Below are 20,842 nucleotides of genomic sequence, written 5' to 3'. Positions count from 1 at the left end.
AGCACATCCCAATGCGCAGGGGCACGTTGCTATGGCTGAGAACAGCACTGTAAAACAAAACATGCAATGCAACAGCTCTGGTATAGTGTCTCTGGTATAGTGTTGGACTGGGGCACACAAGGCCCACTAGGGGAATTGATTCTGAAAGCCAATCCTCCATCTGTACAATATCAGTTGTTAAATGAGAGCAGAATGCAATATGTTGTGGCAGACAAGCAATTAGCAGCTATCCAGCCCCTGTGATGTCACAGCCCTTTAAAAGCCTCATCCCCTGTGGTCTCCGCCATTTCACTGTGAGCTGAGCATACTGAGAGAGGACAAGTGCTAGGGGCAGTGTTGCGAAAAGCTTTAAATTGTGGAATATTGGATAGGGAGAGAGTTTTTACACCCTGTAGGGAGAGCATAGGGAGACTGCAGGTACACAGCAGGGACTGTAATCTGAAGCTGGAGGGATGCCTAGGAGTTTGCATCAATCCCTGTGTAGGGCACAGAGCTATCTAATTTAACAGTGTCCTCCTTGTTTAATACTGTAGATAAGCAATTCTATTATGCATTGATTCTCAAATTGGAGTGAATAAGCTGTCTAGTTCTACTGTTATTGGGGATGTCCACCTTGTGTAATACATAAGCAATTCTATAAGGCCTTAATTCTCAAATTGGGGTGAATAAGCTGCCTAGTTCTACTGTTATTGGGGATGTCCACCTTGTGTAATACATAAGTGTGACAAACTGCCATTTGCCACTGGGCATTGTAGAGGATTTATGGCTAGCCTCCTGCCCTACGACTATGGCCCCGGGACATGTTGCCCTTAAGGAACAGTGACAGAACTGTGCCGCATGTCTGGACTGTTGGTGGGACCGAACGCGGTTAGCGGTGTATGCTGGGGATTCTGTGGAGCTGGAATCGGATGCGCGGATACACGAACGCCGCTGACCCTGACCTTCTGCCATACTGAACTTTCAGCTCCAGAGACTAAGTCCCGTTCGAAGATGGGACTTAGTCATTTTTCTGCATGGAATTGACCGACCGCACAGCCCAAATCTATGGAACTGTTTTGGGCAGGAAGTTGTGCTTGCGGTCGGTCATAAAGGACTTCCACTAAACTTTTGATCCGCTGGAGGGATTTGTGTGATTTTTGGAAGTGTTTATGTTTGATGTATGCAGAGTTTAAATATGTAATTTTTATGAAGATGGAATGTATGGTTTTAAAGTTACAGTGTATGTTTAAAAACTGTATTTTTACTGTCTGTGATAGTTATGTTAATCCATAATTATATCCCAGACAGAAGGGAGGATTTTGTGCATTCGGGTGGGGATTCCTCTCCTATTGTTCCCACATGTGTATTGGTGGTCTCCCTTTGTCCTAGGAGATAATTGAATTGCACTTCGGGTGTATCCAGGGCAGAGAGGAGGAGACCATGATGCATTGTGGGGACCTGCATAAATACGGGCGGGTAGCCCTCAATAAAGAGTTCAGTTCAGTTCATGCTTTTCTAACCCTTCAAAACACAGCCTCGTCTCGTTATTGGAGGGAATTGCTGTGTCACGCTGGGGATTGCTATGCTCTGCATATTCCCTGGAGGAGAGATCTTTCCCACAAGGTCCTGAATGCTGGAGGTTCATTCAGGGTGGAAGGAAGACGGCGCGGCTCCAGTTAAGCTACGGCGGTTGTGGAGTCTGCGGGGGTCGTGGTGTCCAGTGCGGTGCTTGTGGACCTTGGCGCAAGCTCCAGGAAGCGTCCATTAACGGAAGTGGATCCGTTACAATAAGCAATTCTATAAGGCCTTAATTCTCAAATTAGAGTGAATAAGCTGACTAGTTCTACTGTTATTGGGGATGTCCACCTTGTGTAATACATAAGCAATTCTATAAGGCCTTAATTCTCAAATTGGAGTGAATAAGCTGCCTAGTTCTACTGTTATTGGGGATGTCCACCTTGTGTAATACATAAGCAATTCTATAAGGCCTTAATTCTCAAATTGGAGTGAATAAGCTGTCTAGTTCTACTGTTATTGGGGATGTCCACCTTGTGTAATACATAAGCAATTCTATAAGGCCTTAATTCTCAAATTGGGGTGAATAAGCTGTCTAGTTCTACTGTTATTGGGGATGTCCACCTTGTGTAATACATAAGCAATTCTATAAGGCCTTAATTCTCAAATTGGAGTGAATAAGCTGTCTAGTTCTACTGTTATTGGGGATGTCCACCTTGTGTAATACATAAGCAATTCTATAAAACCTTAATTCTCAAATTGGGGTGAATAAGCTGCCTAGTTCTACTGTTATTGTGGTGTTCACCTTGTTTAATAGATAAGCAATTCTATTACGCCATGATTCTCGAATTGGTGTGAATAAGCTGTCTAATTTAACTGTTAGTGGGGTGCCCACCTTGTTAAATAGATAAGCAATTCAATTACACCTTGATTCTCAAATTTGGGTGAATAAGCTGTCTAGTTCTACTGTTATTGTGGTGTTCACCTTGTTTAATAGATAAGCAATTCTATTACGCCTTGATTCTCAAATTTTTAATAGTGTTGTACAGACTTAGGACATGGACAGGAACCGACAAGGACAGAACATGGCATACAAACAGAACGAAAACAACAATGCAGAGCAGGGCGGAACCGCACCAAAGTATGGCAGACAGAACCCCAAGGATCAGCAGCAAAGGCCAAAACAAAGCATAACAAGATATAGCAAGGAACAGACTCACAGAACAGAACCAGGAAGACTGACCCAGAAACAAACGGATCACAGGGAGATAAACCCGCCGAATGAGTGCACCTGTGAAGAACACACCCACATAGCAACTCAGGGGAATTCACCCTTACAGGTCAGGGAACCGGAACACAGCACAAGGCTTCAGTACCGGGCGTTGACCATGCCAACCAGTAAACACAGAACAGGATGTTGCCCTTGGCAACCAGGATGCACGAATACAAACACAGACACGGTCAAAGGGGTACACACATACACGGGCAGGTTCACACCAGATACCGCAGCCAGCATGCAGCCCCTAGCAACCAGCCTGCACAGGATTTCGGCCTGCAGACAGTACGCCAGGGCGCATTTAGGCAGCCTGCACGGCCTCACAGGGCACGGTGTACCGCACAGTGACATTCACATATACAAAAAACAGAATTACATATTAGGCGAAGTCAAGCACTCAGAGTAGGAACTTAAATGGGTTTTCTTAGATTTAAATAATGATGATCGATCCTCTGGATAGTTCATCAGTATCTGATTAGTGGGGGTCCGACACATGCGACCCCGCTGATTAGCTGTTTGAGAAGGCAGTGGTGCTCACAGTAGTGAGGAAGAACATGCAAGCTGAGTGTGAAGCTGGGGACATTCATGGGCTCTAGACAGGGAAAGCAGAAAGAACCAGTCTGTTATGAAGAAGTCTGGGGACTGGTGGACGAGACCTCACTGGACACCTTCCAATGCTCTTATAGCCCTGCCAGCAGCTGATACAGCAGAAGTAGTTACTTTTGAAGGGGTAGGCCCACAGGGAAATTCACCAACTCCCTGGTGGAACAATCTGAGCCCGCTCTGGTCTGATTGCAGTGTATCTTTTTCCTGGTGTAACCCACAATCAGAGGTAACACCATGAAAAGAGCACTATTCGAGTCAATGTGCTGTGCTAACTGTGGCTCTGCTATCCTACTTCTATCTCCTACCCATTTCAATCTTAGTTTGAACTCATGAGGGAGGGAAGTAACATTCGATGGTAGTCTAATGACCACTTGAAACATAAATGCAGTTCTCCTGACTGCTTTGGATAGGTGGCAAATCAAAATCTAGCAAATGATCTACCAGTTAACTTATGGTTTAAAATATTTACTCTACTCTACCTCATACCTTTTTTGTTCACTAATGAATGTTTCTTGCTATCAAGGAAAGACTGTGAGGTAGCAGGGTGAAATCAGTGGGAGATCTGCAGCCAAACGTGTGTGGGGAAGTACACCATCTGCTACTTAGGAGAATACCTGTGAGGAACACACTAGCAGTGCATGGGTTCATAAAAGTTGCGGCAGCCAGGCATCATGCAGTGGTGGAGGGAAAATGCCATCAGCAGTGTGGGTGGTGCTATGCAGAATGTGTGGGCTGAAGCTGAGGCGCGGTCAGGGTACTAATGTTGGCACGATGGCCCTGTGTGAACACATGGAGCGTCACCATAAAGTGACATGGTAGGTAAAACAGTGCCACTAATTTAGTATTACAGCCTGATGCAGCAACCGTTGCATCTCCCACCAGCCTGCTCCCCCTTTCCAGCAGTCATGGCTTGTGAACATCAGCAGAAGGAATGTTGTTGTTCCTTCCCATCGATTTTAATGTCGTCTATTGCTCCTGATGCTCCTCCTCGTCACTTGCAAACAGTATGTGTGTATTTATCCAGTGGCGCAGAAGCTGAACGTGCACCTGGTACCACAGTCCTTTCCTTTCCATGTAGTTGACTTTGCACATTTCAGAGAACTGATAGGTTGTGCCAAGGTGGAGAGTCCCAAACCAAAATTACTTTTCAAAAAAATCTGTACCAGCCCTGCAAGCATACATGAGCAGAAGGTGGGCCAGTCCTTGGGCCTCTCAGTGTCTGAAAGAGTTCATGCCAGTGCTGACGTGTGGAGTTGTAACTATGGTCAAGGACAATATACAGTATGTCGTTCACAGCCCACTGAGTAAATATGTCTCCAGCCTAAGCACACCAACAACTGCCTCTGCTTCCTCATCCTCCACCTTGTCCTCACCTTCCCCTCTAGGCACAGTTCAATGGTCCTCAGGCATATCACCTACAGTTGTGTTCCAAATTATTCAACCCCCAATGCTGTAAAGGGTTTTAGGGAATTTAGTGTACATTTGTAATTGTGTTCAGAATGAAATCTTACAAGGACTTTTTAAAGAACCAAATGCAACTAAAATGACATCAATTGTTTTTGTAATACAGTATTAAATTTTTTTTTTTTGTGAATTCTTCATTGACACAATTATTCAACCCCTTAACCACCTCAGCCGCCATAGCTTAAACACCCTGAAAGACCAGGCCACTTTTTACACTTCTGACCTACACTACTAACACCGTTTATTGCTCGGTCATGCAACTTACCACCCAAATGAATTTTACCTCCTTTTCTTCTCACTAATAGAGCTTTCATTTGGTGGTATTTCATTGCTGCTGACATTTTTACTTTTTTTGTTATTAATCAAAATTTAACGATTTTTTTGCAAAAAAATGACATTTTTTACTTTCAGTTGTAAAATTTTGCAAAAAAAACGACATCCATATATAAATTTTGCTCTAAATTTATTGTTCTATATGTCTTTGATAAAAAAAAAATGTTTGGGTAAAAAAAAAAAATGGTTTGGGTAAAAGTTATAGCGTTTACAAACTATGGTACAAAAATATGAATTTCCGCTTTTTGAAGCAGCTCTGACTTTCTGAGCACCTGTCATGTTTCCTGAGGTTCTACAATGGCCAGACAGTACAAACACCCCACAAATGACCCCATTTCGGAAAGTAGACACCCTAAGGTATTCGCTGATGGGCATAGTGAGTTCATAGAACTTTTTATTTTTTGTCACAAGTTAGCGGAATATTATGATTTTTTTTCTTACAAAGTCTCATATTCCACTAACTTGTGACAAAAAATAAAAACTTCCATGAACTCACTATGCCCATCAGCGAATACCTTGGGATGTCTTCTTTCCAAAATGGGGTCACTTGTGGGGTAGTTATACTGCCCTGACATTCTAGGGGCCCAAATGTGTGGTAAGGAGTTTGAAATCAAATTCTGTAAAAAATGGCCGGTGAAATCCGAAAGGGGCTCTTTGGAATGTGGGCCCCTTTGCCCACCTAGGCTGCAAAAAAGTGTCACACATCTGGTATCTCCGTATTCAGGAGAAGTTGGGGAATGTGTTTTGGGGTGTCATTTTACATATACCCATGCTGGGTGAGAGAAATATCTTGGCAAAAGACAACTTTGTATAAAAAAATGGGAAAAGTTGTCTTTTGCCAAGATATTTCTCTCACCCAGCATGGGTATATGTAAAATGACACCCCAAAACACATTCCCCAACTTCTTCTGAATACGGAGATACCACATGTGTGGCACTTTTTTGCAGCCTAGGTGGGCAAAGGGGCCCACATTCCAAAAAGCACCTTTCGGATTTCACCGGCCATTTTTTACAGAATTTGATTTCAAACTCCTTACCACACATTTGGGCCCCGAAAATGCCAGGGCAGTATAACTACCCCACAAGTGACCCCATTTTGGAAAGAAGACACCCCAAGGTATTCGCTGATGGGCATAGTGAATTCATGAAAGTTTTTATTTTTTGTCACAAGTTAGTGGAATATGAGACTTTGTAAGAAAAAATAAAAAATAAAAAATCATCATTTTCCACTAACTTGTGACAAAAAATAAAAAATTCTAGGAACTTGCCATGCCCCTCACGGAATACCTTGGAGTGTCTTCTTTCCAAAATGGGGTCACTTGTGGGGTAGTTATACTGCCCTGGCATTCTAGGGGCCCAAATGTGTGGTAAGGAGTTTGAAATCAAATTCTGTAAAAAATGGCCGGTGAAATCCGAAAGGTGCTCTTTGGAATGTGGGCCCCTTTGCCCACCTAGGCTGCAAAAAAGTGTCACACATCTGGTATCTCCCTATTCAGGAGAAGTTGGGGAATGTGTTTTGGGGTGTCATTTTACATATACCCATGCTGGGTGAGAGAAATATCTTGGCAAAAGACAACTTTTCCAATTTTTTTATACAAAGTTGGCATTTGACCAAGATATTTCTCTCACCCAGCATGGGTATATGTAAAATGACACCCCAAAACACATTCCCCAACTTCTCCTGAGTACGGCGATACCACATGTGTGACACTTTTTTGCAGCCTAGATGCGCAAAGGTGCCCAAATTCCTTTTAGGAGGGCATTTTTAGACATTTGGATACCAGACTTCTTCTCACGCTTTGGGGCCCCTAAAATGCCAGGGCAGTATAAATACCCCACATGTGACCCCATTTTGGAAAGAAGACACCCCAAGGTATTCAATGAGGGGCATGGCGAGTTCATAGAATTTTTTTTTTTTTGGCACAAGTTAGCGGAAATTGATATATTTTTTTTTTTCTCACAAAGTCTCCCTTTCCGCTAACTTGGGACAAAAATTTCAATCTTTCATGGACTCAATATGCCCCTCACGGAATACCTTGGGGTGTCTTCTTTCCGAAATGGGGTCACATGTGGGGTATTTATACTGCCCTGGCATTCTAGGGGCCCTAAAGCGTGAGAAGAAGTCTGAAATATAAATGTCTAAAAAATTTTACGCATTTGGATTCCGTGAGGGGTATGGTGAGTTCATGTGAGATTTTATTTATTTATTTAGAGATTTAAGTTAGTGGAATATGAGACTTTGTAAGAAAAAAAAAATAATTCCGCTAACTTGGGCCAAAAAAAATTCTGAATGGAGCCTTACAGGGGGGTGATCAATGACAGGGGGGTTAACAATGACATGGGGGTGATCAGGGAGTCTACACTGCGTGCAGAATTATTAGGCAAATGAGTATTTTGACCACATCATCCTCTTTATGCATGTTGTCTTACTCCAAGCTGTATAGGCTCGAAAGCCTACTACCAATTAAGCATATTAGGTGATGTGCATCTCTGTAATGAGAAGGGGTGTGGTCTAATGACATCAACACCCTATATTAGGTGTGCATAATTATTAGGCAACTTCCTTTCCTTTGGCAAAATGGGTCAAAAGAAGGACTTGACATGCTCAGAAAAGTCAAAAATAGTGAGATATCTTGCAGAGGGATGCAGCACTCTTAAAATTGCAAAGCTTCTGAAGCGTGATCATCGAACAATCAAGCGTTTCATTCAAAATAGTCAACAGGGTCGCAAGAAGAGTGTGGAAAAACCAAGGCGCAAAATAACTGCCCATGAACTGAGAAAAGTCAAGCGTGCAGCTGCCAAGATGCCACTTGCCACCAGTTTGGCCATATTTCAGAGCTGCAACATCACTGGAGTGCCCAAAAGCACAAGGTGTGCAATACTCAGAGACATGGCCAAGGTAAGAAAGGCTGAAAGACGACCACCACTGAACAAGACACACAAGCTGAAACGTCAAGACTGGGCCAAGAAATATCTCAAGACTGATTTTTCTAAGGTTTTATGGACTGATGAAATGAGAGTGAGTCTTGATGGGCCAGATGGATGGGCCCGTGGCTGGATTGGTAAAGGGCAGAGAGCTCCAGTCCGACTCAGACGCCAGCAAGGTGGAGGTGGAGTACTGGTTTGGGCTGGTATCATCAAAGATGAGCTTGTGGGGCCTTTTCGGGTTGAGGATGGAGTCAAGCTCAACTCCCAGTCCTACTGCCAGTTTCTGGAAGACACCTTCTTCAAGCAGTGGTACAGGAAGAAGTCTGCATCCTTCAAGAAAAACATGATTTTCATGCAGGACAATGCTCCATCACACGCGTCCAAGTACTCCACAGCGTGGCTGGCAAGAAAGGATATAAAAGAAGAAAATCTAATGACATGGCCTCCTTGTTCACCTGATCTGAACCCCATTGAGAACCTGTGGTCCATCATCAAATGTGAGATTTACAAGGAGGGAAAACAGTACACCTCTCTGAACAGTGTCTGGGAGGCTGTGGTTGCTGCTGCACGCAATGTTGATGGTGAACAGATCAAAACACTGACAGAATCCATGGATGGCAGGCTTTTGAGCTTTTGAGGTGGCTATATTGGTCACTGATTTGTTTTTGTTTTGTTTTTGAATGTCAGAAATGTATATTTGTGAATGTTGAGATGTTATATTGGTTTCACTGGTAAAAATAAATAATTGAAATGGGTATATATTTGTTTTTTGTTAAGTTGCCTGATAATTATGCACAGTAATAGTCACCTGCACACACAGATATCCCCCTAAAATAGCTAAAACTAAAAACAAACTAGAAACTACTTCCAAAAATATTCAGCTTTGATATTAATGAGTTTTTTGGGTTCATTGAGAACATGGTTGTTGTTCAATAATAAAATTAATCCTCAAAAATACAACTTGCCTAATAATTCTGCAATCCCTGTATATGGGGTGATCACCCCCCTGTCATTGATCACCCCCCTATAAGGCTCCATTCATATGTCTGTATGTGTTTTGCGGATCCGATCCATGTATCAGTGGATCCGTAAAAATCATACGGACATCTGAATGCAGCCTGACAGGGGGGTGATCAATGACAGGGGGGTGATCAATGACTGGGGGGTGGACAATGACAGGGGGGTGATCAATGACAGGGGGGTGATCAGGGAGTCTATATGGGGTGATCACCCCCCTGTCATTGATCACCCCCCTATAAGGCTCCATTCATATGTCTGTATGTGTTTTGCGGATCCAATCCATGTATCAGTGGATCCGTAAAAATCATACGGACATCTGAATGCAGCCTGACAGGGGGGTGATCAATGACAGGGGGGTGATCAATGACAGGGGGGTGATCAGGGAGTCTATATGGGGTGATCACCCCCCTGTCATTGATCACCCCCTATAAGGCTCCATTCAGATGTCCGTATGTCTTTTGCGGATCCGATCCATGTATCAGTGGATCCGTAAAAATCATACGGACATCTGAATGCAGCCTGACAGGGGGGTGATCAATGACAGGGGGGTGATCAATGACAGGGGGGTGATCAGGGAGTCTATATGGGGTGATCACCCCCTTGTCATTGATCACCCCCCTATAAGGCTCCATTCAGATGTCCGTATGTGTTTTGCGGATCCGATCCATGTATCAGTGGATCCGTAAAAATCATACGGACATCTGAATGCAGCCTGACAGGGGGGTGATCAATGACAGGGGGGTGATCAATGACAGGGGGGTGATCAGGGAGTCTATATGGGGTGATCACCCCCCTGTCATTGATCACCCCCCTATAAGGCTCCATTCAGATGTCCATATGTGTTTTGCGGATCCGATCCTTGTATCAGTGGATCCGTAAAAATCATACGGACATCTGAATGCAGCCTGACAGGGGGGTGATCAATGACGCGGGTGATCAATGACAGGGGGGTGATCAGGGAGTCTATATGGGGTGATCACCCCCCTGTCATTGATCACCCCCCAATAAGGCTCCATTCAGATGTCCGTATGTGTTTTGCGGATCCGATCCATGTATCAGTGGATCCGTAAAAATCATACGGACATCTGAATGCAGCCTGACAGGGGGGTGATCAATGACAGGGGGTGATTAGGGAGTCTATATGGGGTGATCACCCCCCTGTAAGGCTCCATTCAGATGTCCGTATGTGTTTTGCGGATCCGATCCATGTATCAGTGGATCCGTAAAAATCATACGGACATCTGAATGCAGCCTTACAGGGGGGTGATCAATGACAGGGGGGTGATCAATGACAGGGGGGTGATCAGGGAGTCTATATGGGGTGATCAGCTCCGTCATTGATCACTCCTCTGTAAGGCTCCATTCAGACATCCGTATGTGTTTTGCGGATCCGATCCATCTATCAGTGGATCCGTAAAATTCATACGGACGTCTGAATGCAGCCTTACAGGGGGTTGATCAATGACAGGGGGGTGATCAATGACAGGGGGGTGATCAGGGAGTCTATATGGGGTGATCACCTCCGTCATTGATCACTCCCCTGTAAGGCTCCATTCAGACGTCCGTATGTGTTTTGCGGATCCGATCCATCTATCAGTGGATCCGTAAAATTCATACGGACCTCTGAATGGAGCCTTACAGTGGGTCATCAATGATAGGGGGGGTGATCAATGACAGGGGGGTGATCAGGGAGTCTATATGGGGTGATCTGGGGTGATCTGGGGTGATCAGGGGTGAATAAGGGGTTAATAAGTGACGGGGGGGGGTGTAGTGTAGTGTAGTGGTGGTTGGTGCTACTTTACTGAGCTACCTGTGTCCTCTGGTGGTCGATCCAAACAAAGGTAGCAGGTATATTAGCCGCTGTTATCATAACAGCGTCTAATATACCTGTTAGGCTGGCAGGCTGGAGATCCACTCTCTTACCTTCCGTTCCTGTGAGCGCGCGCGCCTGTGTGCGCGCGTTCACAGGAAATCTCGCGTCTCGCGAGATGACGCACGGATGCGTCCAGGAGGAATGAATCAACCACCTTCCGGACGCATCCGTGCGTTAGGCGGTCGGGAGGTGGTTAAAGACTACCACTCTTAAGAACAGAGGTTCATTCAAGTGTTTTCAATCAGGTATTGAAAACACCTGTGGATGTCAAGGAGCAGCAATCAAGCATAATAAGCACCAATTAGGCAGATTTAAAAGGACTGTGATACTCAGCTCCTTCTAGACATTTACTGGTGTGTTTACAAACATGGTGAAGTCAAGAGAATGGTCCAGGAAGACAAGAGAAGAGGTGATTTCTCTTCACAGGAAGGGCAATGGCTATAAGAAGATTGCAAAGATGTTAAACATACCAAGAGACACCATAGGAAGCATCATTCGCAAATTCAAGGCAAAGGGCACTGTTGAAACGCTACCTGGTCGTGGCAGAAAGAAGATGCTGACTTCGACTGCTGTGCGCTACCTGAAGCGCAAAGTGGAGAAAAGTTCCCGTGTGACTGCTGAGGAACTGAAAAAAGATTTGTCAGATGTGGGTACTGAAGTTTCAGCTCAGACAATAAGGCGCACACTGCGTAATGAAGGCCTCCATGCCAGAACTCCCAGGCGCACCCCCTTGCTGTCTCCAAAGAATAAGAAGAGTCGACTGCAGTATGCCAAAAGTCATGTGGACAAACCACAAAAGTTTTGGGATAGTGTTCTGTGGACTGATGAAACAAAATTAGAACTGTTTGGGCCCATGGATCAATGCTATGTATGGAGGAGGAAGAACAAGGCCTATGAAGAAAAGAACACCTTTCCTACTGTGAAGCATGGTGGGGGGTCAATCATGCTTTGGGGCTGTTTTGCTTCTACAGGTACAGGGAAGCTTCAGCGTGTGCAAGGTACCATGAATTCTCTTCAGTACCAGGAGATATTGGATGAAAATGTGATGCAGTCCGTCACAAACCTGAGGCTTGGGAGACGTTGGACCTTTCAACAGGACAATGATCCCAAGCATACCTCCAAGTCCACTAGAGCATGGTTGCAGATTAAAGGCTGGAACATTTTGAAGTGGCCATCGCAGTCACCAGACTTAAATCCGATTGAGAACCTCTGGTGGGACTTAAAGAAAGCAGTTGCAGAACGCAAGCCTAAGAATGTGACTGAACTGGAGGCTTTTGCCCATGAAGAATGGGCGAAGATACCCGTAGATCGCTGCAAGACACTTGTGTCAAGCTATGCTTCACGTTTAAAAGCTGTTATAACTGGAAAAGGATGTTGTACTAAGTACTAAGATTGAATGTCACTTGGGGGTTGAATAAAACTGATAATGATGTGAGCACAGAAAAGACATTTGTGGTTATTTCATTATAAATGTTATGTTATATTTGTCTGACTTACAAGTGCCTCTTTGATTTAATTGTAAACAAGATGACTGAAATGATCAAAATCAATGTCAAACTGGCCAAAACACTCAATTTCAGTGGGGGTTGAATAATTTTGAAAACAACTGTATGCAAAGCTAGGTGTTGTCACACGGTTCTGCACCTGGTCAGCCTGGCCAAACGGAGCCACACCAGGGAGGAACTGCTCGGCATCATCAATAAAGAAATTGAATGCTGGCTGTCTCCTCGCCAACTGGAGATATGAACCATGGTTACTGATGGAAAGAACATTTTGTCTCTGCTGCATCAAGGAGAGCTGACCTGTGCGCCCTACATGGCGCACGTCTTCAATCTCTTTGTCACTCGGTTCTTCAAGTTTTTCTATTGAACTGCAAGAGCTGTTAAAAATGTCCAGGAAATTGTTCATCACATGGAGTTTCTGCCCACCACAAGAGCCAAACTTGGCCACGATATATAGTACGGAAGAGGAATGGGGACAAGCAGAAATTGTAGATGGATACAGCAGATTTTGAAGATAAGCATCAATGATATGATATCATTTATTGCCCCTTTATTCTTCCCACATTTGGATCACTGAGAGCCAATTATGGGGAAAGATATCGCCAAACAGACAAAAAAAAAAAAAAAAAAGACCATGCAAAGATACTGCATAGTACTGTGAAAATAGTAACAAATACGGTGGTATATTAATCTACCAAATTTTTGGAGGCTTCCTGCATCCATGACCAGTCTACTTACCGTGTTTCTCCGAAAATAAGAAAAGTCTTATATTATTTTTTTCTCCGAAAAAAGGGTTAGTGCTTATTATTGGGGTAGGGCTTATTTTGGCTCCATGAACATATTTTATATAGAAACATGCCAATTACAGAACAGTCCCTGGACAGTGTTTATATTAAATATGACTATAACCCCCCTAATCCATAGGAATGCACCCATATACTGCAGTACATGGGTGCATTCCTATGGATGAGGGGGGATATAGTCATATTTGCCACACAATTTTAATTCTGGTACCGTACATTGCCCCTGAGCTCCTCCAGGCAGCAGAGAGGAGAAGGAGATCCTCCTGCTTCCTTTTTCATTTAAGTAAGAACGTGTGGGCTGGCGGCAGTACAGGGCATACAGAGAACCACCAGCCCGCCCAACGTGAAAGTGAACGGAAGCACAGGCTGCTGCCATAATTTTGCATTTAGTGAAGCCGCCAGCCCGCCCGTCAGGTGCTGCTTAGTGCCCCGATGCATGCGCGGGCTGGCGGCTTCACTGAAGGCTAATTTGAAGCTTGCGCTGCCCGCCCGCCCATAGTTTCATGGCAGCTTACGAGCCATTAGTGAGCCCTCCTGAGCTGCTGCAGTCCGCACAATTCCCCCACCTTCCCTTTATATAAAATAAAATACGGCTGTATCTAGGGCTTATTTTTGGAGTAGGGCTTATATTTTAAGCCTACTCCAAAAACCCTGCAAAATAGCGCTAGGGCTTATTATCGGGGTAGGGCTTATTTTGGGGGAAACACCCTGCACCCGCCCGATCCCCATGAAGTATATGTACATCACGGGTCTTTAAGTCCAGCAAAGAAATGACGTACATGTACTGTATGTCTGCTTGTTCTCCTACAGAAGAGATGAAAGTCTTTGACCCACGTGAAAGGGTCAAAGCTTGTCGTAGGTACCAACAAAAGTCTTCTCTGTAGAAGAGCAATCTATGTTTCATTGAAGACACATTATGATAAATTAATTATTTGCAAGGTGTCATTTGGGGGCGATAAGGCCCCTGATTGTTGCTTAAAAAAGGCTGTAGATTAATAACTGGAACAGTTAATGATGAAGAGGAGGAGGAGGAATTGAGAGACTCCCCCCCAACCATATTTCCTCGCTGTCTGCCCCATTTTTGCCACTTTTTGCCTGTTCTTCTTTTATTTGAATTCGTTTTTGGATAACTGACCTTCTTATAAGATTGAGAGGTTTCTCAATCTGAGAGATCAATCTCAGATGACGAAATCTCAGATTCAGTTTGGATATCCATTAATTTCATTCATGTTTTCCCCTTTGTATCTAGGAAGACTGGTCATGGATGCAGGAAGCATCCAACATTTTGGTGGATTAATATACTACCGTATCTGTTACTATTTTCACAGTACTATGCAGTATCTTTGCATGGTATTTTTTTCTCTTTTTTTTTGTCTGTTTGGCGATATCTTTCCCCATAATTTGCTCTCAGTGATCCAAATGTGGAAAGAATAAAGGGGCAATAAATGATATCATATCATTGGTGCTTATCTTAAAAATCTACTATATCTATCTACAATTTCTGCTTGGCCCCATTCCTCTTCCATACTATATCGTGGCTGAGTTTGGCTCTTGCGTTCCACACCGCAGTCGATGCGTTCCACTGTACCGGAAGTGACCCTTGTGTTCCAGGGATGCATTCCATCTTGCCGGAAATCTCCGGCCTGGTGGGCGGAAACTCCATGTGACGCAGGGATTTGAACTCATTGCCGGCGTCGGGTCACTGCAGCATCGCCTACTTATAATGGAGGAGCACGGCAGTAACTTTTCCACCACTGTAAGTATAAGAATAATGGCTATTTATAGCACTTAGAGGTCCAGCCTCAACAGCAGCTGTGTATATTATATTGCAGGTACCTTGATAACTACCCCACGGTAGTCATCTATTAATATTGATTGTGGTGGCAAGTACTATTTAATTATTTATTACTCATGAGCTTCTCCATTATATATTATTACTATTATCTATATGGCTATCATTGTGAGCATTATCTTTATTTTTCCCTACACTACAGCATTTGAAAACTTCTTTCCTTAACCCTTTTCCCAGCATCACCCCCTGATGAACCCTGCTTTAGGGGGAAACGTGTCAGGGCGCAGGGATTATTATCATATTTTGTAGGGCTTTTTAGGGTGTTAGTAGGATAGGAATAAGAACAGGGAGCCCCTACCCTCAGAGGGTGACCCTGGGCTGAGGGCCTATTTAGGGCTGTCTAGGGAGAGATACTCCCATTTCATAACAATTGCCCCCCCACATATCCCACACCCTATACTTATATTTGCAAGTGAGTCATCATATTGGACAAAGTCTGTATATGCCTATTTGAGCATTTTTTAACACATATTAATAAAATATAGTTTTTTTAGGAATCACGCTCCCTACTTCTCATAGCTACAACAAACTAGCGTGACACTGGGTCGTATCCCCATCTATCTTTTTGTTGCTTTTTCTCTGTGTTCTCAGATCAGCCAAAACGGAGAACCAGAGCCACGAGAAGGTCACGGCCTTGTGTTTCTGGTAAGTATCAACAGCAGAATGTCAGAACCAGCCAGATTCCAAAGTAGTGGCAAGAGGAACTTAAAGGAGCCTAGGACTGTACAAGTCACAATGTTGCTGTGTTGCATGCACATCCACAGTACAGAAATCTCTGGAAAATGGTACCTGGTATATGCAAAGGCTAAGCACAATATTGTTCTGAAGTTGTCCTCAGCATATTCAAGAGTGACTGCTGAGCTGCAAAGATTCTTCAAGCGATATATATAGTCCTGGTCGTATTCCTTTTGTTGTCCATCCACCTGCACCTTCCAAGATTATGGTGGTCATTTAAAAACCAACTGAAGAATAATAAATTCTACAGCATAAATTAGTTCAATTGACTGTAAAGTATTATATTCTGATGTGTATTTTAATGTATTACTCTTATCATATGGACTTGGCCATGTGATTAAAATCAACAAAATCATTTCCCCTTTCTATTTCTGTTTTTTTTTTTTAAACATAATACTTGGTTTGGGAAATCCTAGGCTTTCCTTATTGCCTAGCTAGTCATAACTGTAGCTGTATTTTGACTGGCTTCAATCCTGTTAAAATACAATAACATACCTCATTTGAAAATTATCCAATATTTCTATTTAAGTGCCTCTTAGTCACAGATGCGTTCTAGAGAAGTACAGTAGAGCATTATCTACATAATCTACAGAATCTTGCCATCAACCCTATTTAGTGATGAATGTTATGTAGTAAAAAAAAAAAGGAAAACTTCATTAACCCCTTCAAGCAACAGCCAGTTTGTTCGAAGTGCCAGAGCCCCATTTTCAAATCTGACCTGTGTCACTTTATCTGGTATTAACTTTGGAATGCTTTTACTTTTTCAAGCCGTTCTGAGATTGTTTTCGCTTGACACATCATACTTCATGTTAGTGGTGAATTTGAGTTGGTACATTTTACCTTTATACCTAAAAAAAAATCCCAAATTTGCTATTTTTTTTTTACAAATTTGCTTTTTTCAAAATGAGAATTTTTCAGCTTTTAAGACAGTGATACTTCATAAAATAGTTATTATGTAACATTCCCCATATGTCTACTTCATGTTTGCATCATTTTGTAAATGTCATATATTTTTTTAGGAAGTTAGAAGTTTAGAATCAAATTTTAAATTTGTTTTCAATTTTGTTAAGGACCAGTTCAGTTCTGAAGTCACTGTGGGGCTTACATAGTAGAAACCACCCATAAATGACCCCATTTTAGAAACTATACCCCTCAAGTTATTCAAAACTGTGTTAACCCTTTAGGTGTTCCACAAGAATTAAAAAAAAATCAGGGGAAATTTTAAAATTTTTATTTTTTTGTGCAGATTTTCCATTTTAATCAGCAAGGGTAACAGCCAAACAAGTAACATAGTAACATAGTACATAAGGCCGAAAAAAGACATTTGTCCATCCAGTTCGGCCTGTTATCCTGCAAGTTGATCCAGAGGAAGGCAAAAAACCCTGTGAGGTAGAAGCCAATTTTCTCCACTTTAGGGGAATAAAAAATTTCTGCCCGACTCCAATCAGAATAACTCCCTGGATCAACGACCCCTCTCTAGTAGCTATAGCCTGTAATATTATTACGCTCTAGAAACACATCCAGGCCCCTCTTGAATTCCTTTATTGTACTCACCATCACCACCTCCTCAGGCAGAGAGTTCCATAGTCTCACTGCTCTTACCGTAAAGAATCCTCTTCTATGTTTGTGTACAAACCTTCTTTCCTCCAGACGCAGAGGATGTCCCCTCGTCACAGTCACAGTCCTGGGGATAAATAGCTGATGGGATAGATCTCTGTACTGACCCCTGATATATTTATACATATTAATTAGATCTCCCCTCAGTCGTCTTTTTTCTAAAGTGAATAACCCTAATTTTGATAATCTTTCAGGGTACTGTAGTTGCCCCATTCCAGTTATTACTTTAGTAATAACAAGCCTCAATATTCATTACCCTGATTCTGCAGTTTACAGAAACACCCCATATGTGGTCGTATCCTGCTCTATGGGCACATGGCAGGTCGCAGAAGAAAAGATGTGCAATTTTTTTTGGGAGGGCAGATTTTGCTGAAATAGTTTTCAGGTGCCATGTCACATTTGAAGAGACCCTGAGGTACCCCTAGAAAGAAAACCCCATAAAGTGACCCCATTTTGGAAACTACACTCCTCAAGAAATAAATCTAGGGGTGAAGTGAATGCTTTGACTCAACAAACATTTCATAGAATTTAGAAACACATGGCCATGAAAATGAAAAATTATCTTTTATTTCCAGTATAAAATATTGCTTTAGCCCCAAATTTTTCATTTTCACAAGGGGTAACAGGAGAAATGTACCATACTATTTGATGTGCAAAAACATTTTCATATTTTCACCAATGTAGCTGTGTGAGGGCTTGTTTTTTTGCGGGATGGGCTGTAGTTTTTTGTATCATTTTGGGGTCTCCATCCCGATCGTCTCCTAGCAACCGTGCATGAAAATCGCACCACATCCGCACTTGCTTGCGGATGCTTGCGATTTTCACGCAACCCCATTCACTTCTATGGGGCCTGCGTTGGGTGAAAAACGCAGAATATAGAGCATGCTGCGAATTACTTCATCACAAAGCACATTATCCAATTGGTCACATAGAGGCCGCCATGGCCATCTTGATTGAAGACACAGCACGAAATCTCGCATGGTGGCGCGATGACGTTATCACTCTGGGCGATCTGGTAATAAGCACAAGATTTTGCACGGTATATTCAATCAAGATGGCCATTGTGGCCTCTTTTTATTTTTGTTTTTACATCATTTTTAATTGGAAAAGGCAATTTTTTATTTATTTTTTTAAAACATTATGGGGATCATTTATCAAACTGGTGTAAAGTAGAACTGGCTTATTTGCCCATACCAACCCATCAGATTCCTCCTTTGATTTTCCAAAGTAGCTGTCCGCAATGAAAGGTGGAATCTGATTGGTTGCTATGGGCAACTGAGCTTGTTTTACTTTACACCAGTTTGATAAATAACCCCTATATTTGTATTTCTTTTATTTTAGTCTCACTGTGAAACTTAAAAGACTAGGAGACTCAATCGCAAGCATAGTACACTGAAATTGTTCTGTTATGCCAGTCAGCCCAGTCAGGCCATTCACGTGTCTGTGTCCATTCTCTGTCTGTGAAAAAATGGTCCATTTTTCATCTGTGACCATGTCCATGTTGCGTCTGTTGTTGCTTTGCATGTCTGTTTTTTGCTCTTTCTGTGTTATGCGTTTTTCACATGCACTGTCTGCCCAAAAAGGGGATTTCCATTGTATCTACAAAGAACTGTTCTCTAAAAACAGACCGGACACAGATCTGTTTGCAATGGATCCATGAACTGCTGTGGAGAGAACGCACAGCTCACTTCTATGATCCACTAATGTGTGAATAAGGCCTCTGGTAGAAAATAATGGGTGTTTGAGGATGGCGGATGTTATCTCTGACACCCATTGTACATGGGGTAGGCTCAGCTACTTAGTCTGTGCCATTACAATACTATCATAGCATAGCAGTTAACATTCAGGCCCACCTGCCTATGATGTAATAGTGCATCAGGGGTCGGGAGGCTGTTAAGATGAATATGCCCTTTGTCCTAAATAAGTCCTAGATCATTTTCTCATATTTTTTTCTTAAAAAGCTGAAACTTTGCTGTTAACTTAGAGATATGCAAACATTAGCAAATTAGTTATCTTAAAGAAAAGCCCCTACCCTCCCTTTTATAGTGTCATTTAACTCTATTGCTATTCAGGTGATTCAAAGGGGTTGTCTAGCCCTGTAGCTGACAACCCCTAATGCTTGGACCAGAGCGGGTATTTCCATCACAGACAATGGGGGCATATCGCTAGGATATGCCCCCATTGTCTGATAGGTGTGGGTCCCACCTCTGGGACCCGCACGTACAAAGAGAACGGAGCGGGGAGAGCTGTGGCTGGAGGACCCCGGATTTTCCAGGGTCTGTCCACGACCAAGCGCGGCTCCCATAAAAGTGAATGGGAGAGCACCGTGCACGCGCGACCCCTGCTCCCATTCATTTCTATGGGGCAGATGCCATAGAAATGAATGGTGGGTGGCTGCGCATGCACAGTGCGCCCCCCTGTTCATTCCCCTGCTCCATTCTCATTGTAGGTGCGGGTCCCAGAGGTGGGACCCACACCTATCAGACAATGGGGGCATATCCTAGTGATATGCCCCCATTGTCTGTGATGGGAATACCCCTTTAAACATATAAAGTATCAGACTCACCTGCCCATGGTCCTGTTCTGCTCCCCTGCAGGAGCTTCCAGTCCCTGGAACACCAGGAAACAGCTGGGTCCTGTGACTGCTGTAACTAATCACAGGCCTCAGCGGTCAAATAGGCTTGAATGGTACCTCACCAGTGATGTAACATTAAAGCGGGTGAAGTGGCAGGGCGGGCAGAGGTTCAAGGGCACAGCTCTTGATGAGAGAGGATGTCAGCTTCAAGGCTGGACAACCCCTTTAAGTTGATTTCGATACCAATAGTTTTCATCCAAAAGGTTGTGCTTTATTTTTCGATTTTCTGGATTATGGTGATAATTTTGGTATTCTCATCCAGTCTTTCACTTATCAAATCTGCCATCATTTTCTGATGGCAACAACATAGAGAGTCATTTCTCAAACTGATGTAAAGTAGAACTGGCTTAGTTGCCCATAGAAACCAATCAGATTCCACCTTTCATTTTAGACAGCTCCTTTGGAAAATGAAAGGTGGAATCTGATTGGTTGTTATGGACAACTAAGCCAGTTCTCCTTTACACCAGTTTGATAAATGACCCTGATAATCTTTTTCAAATAAGACAGCATCATCATTGTGTTTCAAGTAAGGTAATCCCATAGGTGATAAAAATGCATGCATTCCATATATAAAGATGCATGTACAGTATGGATGGATAAGACTGTTAAGTCCCAAATTAGCCCCAAACATACTTGAAATGCACAAACAAAACAACCAAGGGAAATTTTCTTTTCACCACACTGAGGCCACAACTGTTTAGTTT

Source organism: Bufo bufo, chromosome 2 (assembly GCF_905171765.1).
Source record: "Bufo bufo chromosome 2, aBufBuf1.1, whole genome shotgun sequence".
Lineage (NCBI taxonomy): Eukaryota > Metazoa > Chordata > Amphibia > Anura > Bufonidae > Bufo > Bufo bufo.
Note: the sequence above shows the minus strand (reverse complement) of the source record.